This window comes from Barbus barbus (genome assembly GCF_936440315.1).
Source record: "Barbus barbus genome assembly, chromosome: 43".
NCBI lineage: Eukaryota > Metazoa > Chordata > Actinopteri > Cypriniformes > Cyprinidae > Barbus > Barbus barbus.
The window spans coordinates 14,522,869-14,528,218 of NC_136721.1; the positions used below are offsets into that span (position 1 = coordinate 14,522,869).

Below are 5,350 nucleotides of genomic sequence, written 5' to 3' on the forward strand. Positions count from 1 at the left end.
GGGCCAAGTGGGCATGGGTTTGATCTGGGAATGCATATATGGGTCCTGCATAGAATTTTTATAGGCTAAGTGGGCATGGGTTTGAACTGGGAACACAAAAACACTTTCATTGGTGCAGTGACCCAGATTGGGACAGATTTATGGGGATAAGTGTAAAGGAGACAGCATTGCTACTGCTGGCATTTAAATATAGATATTTATATTGTATGAATATTTTATGAATATTAATTTAACATAAGTTGCTTAAATCCCTCTGATGCCTCATATAGGACCTATTTGGCTACCCGATTGGCTTTTGGTCAGTTTGCACATCCATCTACCGGATACCCGGATTCAAGACCCGCTTGGGGAGTGGTTTCTGGTATCAGAGGTGGAAGTAATTAATTACAAATACTCAGATTACTGTAATTAATTAGTTTTTTGGGGTACTTTTATGAGTAGATTGTCAAGCCTGTACTTTTACTTGTAATTAAGTATTTTAATCCATGTAATCTACTAAATTACTTTTAAAATCATAGTTGATTACTGAGTACAATTTGAATTCATATCCAAACCTTTTATCTGCATTTTTGTAGCCAGTAAGGTGATTTGATAGCAAACAAGCCGATGAAAACCGGGTCATTATTGAGGACGAAAAACAAACCAAACCAAAAAAAGAACGTTAATGATTGATCTTTAATTGATTTTGAATTAAGAATTTAACCAGTTAAAAATGTATTCATGGATATTTAATCAGTAGCCGTGGCTCCTCATGTAATTTAGTTTTTTGTCTGCCAGAGACATTTGCTGAATAAGGAAATAAAAGCTTAAATGAAAAAAAATGAGGGAAAAACACTTTAATTGTTTTGCATCTTATCAATTGATTAATAGATTGTTGGCATTTTAACTTCTGGTAAAGGAAAACACACAATTTCCAGCCCTAGTCTGGAGAAGTGACAGTGACATCAGTGGGTAAAAGTAACTAATACTCTGAGTATTTTTTTTTTTTATTATTTTTATTTTTTTACAAATTGTACTTTTACTTGAGTATTTCTCTAACACCAGTACTTTTACTTGTAATTGAGTAATATTTTAGCAATGCACTTGTACTTGACAGATTTCAGTACTCTTTTCACCACTGCCTGTTATGCACAACAACACCTTAGGCTCATTCATAATGAAGCCAGCGAAGCAGTTAACTCGTTTGTTAATTCTCTCACATATCCTTTAATTTACGAATTTTACTGTATTTAATAGTTATTTGGTCAGGCAGTTCTTAGGACATCTAAGAGGCCTGTATGCAAAGGCCGTTTCGCGCTCAAAACGTTAACAGTCCATTCGGAAAGAAAACTGGCTGTGAGAGAGAAGTTCACATCACACTTTCTTCCGACCAACGCCGAATTTCCATAAAATTAAGGTAGGTTGAAATATTATGTTGCCGGAAGTGGCTGGTGGATTCAAAATTCTACCGGCCACTCAATGTTCTTACCGGCCGCCACTATTTAGCAATAATTGTTTCGCATCATAAGTTGATTTTCTTTATTTGTCAACAGCACGGCGACATTGAAACATTCTTTACATAAAACACTGAGCAGACGCTGAAAAAAATATATTCATCATTTCACTTCAAATTCATCTGAGTCAATATCAGATTCAGAGTTTGGTTCCCTCCCGAGCCCTTCCTCATGAATCATGCTTTAAACATAAAAATATTGCACATATTGCATAAAACATACTTCAACATATTGCACTGTCGCCACCTTTTGATCTAACTAAGAATAAATTGGAACAAATAAAATCAAACTAAATGTGAAATGTGTAAGCAAACAGTCTCAAATGTTGGGCTTGTAAACATCATAATGTTTATAATAACTCCTCATTAACAGTGTCCCTTTTCTGCATTTTCTGGAGGCAAAATCATCAATAATGTCGTCATGATATTTGCTTCCCCACGTCATGGTTGATGCTCATGATGCCAAACCACTCAGATGTTCCTGGGAGTCATAAGGCTGATATTAATTCAGCTCCATCAAATTGGCTGTGCTTGTTTTACTTTCATATACTTCGAATGTAGGTAATTATTTATATTATTATTATACAATTATCATTTATTTAGCTCCTTTGTCAGAATTATGATATTAATGTATGCAAGCAAACAAAATTAAACCTTAGTCAATATTAGGCCAGCTCTGTCCTGGGGGGCTCCTTTAGATGCAGTGGAGGTGGTGAGCGAGAGGAGAATGATGGCCAAGCTATCATCTATGATGGACAATGCTCTCCACCCGATGCATGCCTCAGTAACATCACTGAACAGCTCCTTCAGCAGCAGACTCCTCCATCCACGGTGTCTGAAGGAGAGACGGTTGAATCCTGGTGCAAGCCCACTTTAAACCCCTTTAGGCAGGTGGGGCCCAAATGGGTCTGACATGAATTACCCAGTTAAGACCCTTTACAGGTCCCCCTAAAAGCCCATCTGGGCAATCACAGCTGGCCCCGAAGTGGATACCGGGTGCAAGCCCACTTTAAACCCCTTCAGACTGGTGGGGCCCAAATGGGTCTGACACGAATTGCCCGGTTAAGACCCACATAAGACCCTTACAGATCCCACTTAAAACCCACCTGGGCATCCATGGCTGGCCCCCATGCGGATCCCGGGTGCAAACCCACTTTAAACCCCTTTGGGCATGTGGGGCCCAAATGGGTCTGTCATGAATTGCCCGGTTAAGACCCACATAAGACCCTTACAGATCCTACTTAAAACCCGCCTGGGCATCCACGGCTGGCCCCCATGTGGATCCCGGGTGCAAGCCCACTTTAAACTCCTTCAGACTGGTGGGCCCCAAATGGGTCTGACATGTATTGCCCGGTTAAGACCCACATAAGACCCTTACAGATCCCACTTAAAACCCATCTGGGCATCCATGGCTGGCCCCCATGTGGATCCCGGGTGCAAACCCACTTTAAACCCCTTTGGGCAGGTGGGACCCAAATGGGTTTGGCATGAATTGCCCAGTTAGGACCCACATAAGACTCCTACAGATCCCATTTAAAGCCCATCTGGGTAGCCATGTTGCAGAGCCCACTTTGGACCCATTTGGGCAGGTGGGGCCCAAATCGGTCTGACATGAATTGCCCAATTAAGACCCATGCAGTACCCTTACAGGTCCCACTTTTAATACGTCTGGGCTTCCACGGCTGGCCCCAATGTGGATCCCGGGTGCAAGCCCATAATGGGGCCCACATTTGCCGCCCATGAAGCCCTCATCTGGGCCCCACATGTCATTGCTGGCTGGGTGTAGTGTTGTTTGTGTGCGCTGTTTGTAGGCTTTTTGTTATGAAAATTGTCTGTCTTGTGCTTCTCGTTGCTGCAACAGCTCTCAATCAGGTCTCTACCTTGAATCTGGCTTTAATGTCACTGAGAGGTATGTGGCCATCTGCTTTCCTCTCAGACATGCAGAAATCACCACTTACGGAAGAACTAACGTGGCCATCGGTGTCATTTGGATGATAAACTGCATTCTTCTTTCCATTGTTACCACAAACATAGCACTGAATTTGTTCTGCTCAAGAACTACTCTTTTCAGGCTGCAGATCTACAAAAAACTTGATACAGCTTTCACATGTATGTTTTTCATGTCTGTGTGTTTAGTTATTATCTTTACTTATGCCTCTATAGCAGTTGTGGCTAAAACAGCTGCCTGTGATAAAACGTCAGCAAAAAAGCCAACAAGACTGTTCTGCTGCATCTAATACAACTGGAACTCTGTGCTGCGTCTATCTTAGTTGGAGTTATCCAAGAAGCCATTTATGTTTATACTGACTATATGACTTAATTGAATGTGATGTATTTTTGCTTTGTAGTGTTTATGATTTTTCCAAGATGTTTAAGTCCTCTTATATATGGCCTGAGAGACCAGGCCTTCAGCTGTTTATTTAAAAACGACTTCACTTTTGGTAAAGGCAAAGTCAAACCATTTGTCATAGAGCAACACATTTAGTATCAGTGGTTTAAAATATTAGCACTTTGGTACTGAACTAAAATATATTGGATATGTTCCTGAACATGGAGATAATAATTGGAGATAAAATTATGTTTAATAAAATGAATCAGACTAAAATAACTATCCTGCAAACATTTTTGACAGTGATGTTTTGTGATTGCTCATTTTTGCACATTTTCTGGTTACGTGACATGAAAATGGTTACAGCTGTTATTTACACTGTAGTCATTTTTCATCTGTTTCAAGCAGAATTGACATCTAAATGAACTCTGATGTACTGTAGGCCTGTTCATTCACAGACTCACTTGTCTGTCAAGAGAGAACTTAAAACCATGAGAGAAACAAAATAAAGAGTTTATGTGGAATGAGATGCTTCTCATTTTAGATTTTGTCATTTGAAGTTCTTTTTTTCTAAATGACTGATTTTGCAGTGTTTGATGTGTTCTCTACATCTTTTCACTGCTGTCCCAGTGGATCTTTAACATGACCATTGAGGAGCCTTGTTTGTCAAACATCACATGAACAAAAACAGCAATGTTATGAATATTTAATATAACTGACAGTGGGGAAAACGCATTTAGTATGACAAGGCCCAGACTCAAAAGCAGTGGCTAACCACTTTGAAATAAATGCAATGTTTGGCTTTTATTAGGGGTCAAACATTAACACCTGTAAAATGACATATGCTTTGTGGCTGTTACATGTCGGGTTTTCTGTTTTCCCCTGTGACTGTTCCGTGTCGGGTTTTCTGTTTTCCCCTTTGACCTAGTTCAGTTTGATTAGTCATTGTGTTCACCTGTCCTCCCCAATTATCTGCCCCTTTATAAGTTCCTGTGTTTGTTAGTCTGACCGTCGGTTATTGTTTCTACTGTGATGTGTGTGCACTCCTGTGTCTGTATCTGCTCCTGGAATCCTGATTAAAGGAAAAACTATTGTATATCCTCGTCGTGCGCTCCTTGTTCCGCACAGCATCATAACAGAATAACCGACCGAAACAGTAAGATTGTGGCGTGTTTTTTCCCCGTTTTGTTTCCCGTTTTTTGTCAAGTTTTTATTTTTTATGGATCCCGCTGTCCTCGTCATCCTGCTGGAGCAGGGGGACCGCTCTCTCGAGGACCACACCGAGGATTTTTTGTTCCTGGCCAACTTAACACACTTCCCGGACTACTGCCTCTGCACGTTCTACAAAGCTGGACTGAACAACACCACACGTGGGCAGTTGTCCGGGGACGGTCCTCGAGAGAGCCTCGCCGCCTTTATCGAGTGGGTGCTGGTGTCTTGCAAATCGCATCTCACCGTGGACCTCGCAGAGAATGACACCAGCCCCACTCGGGACCCAGCGCCCAGTCCACTACCACCCCGCAGCGCGG

General features: G+C 41.2%; 1 pseudogene across 1 annotated transcript; it reads left to right on the forward strand.

The window, feature by feature from the left end:
* The first annotated feature begins 3,313 nt into the window (after positions 1-3,313).
* LOC306862297 (odorant receptor 131-2-like) lies at positions 3,314-3,977 on the forward strand (annotated as a pseudogene). The gene has a single exon. The product of its transcript is annotated as an odorant receptor 131-2-like (transcript).
* The last annotated feature ends 1,373 nt before the right edge of the window (positions 3,978-5,350 follow it).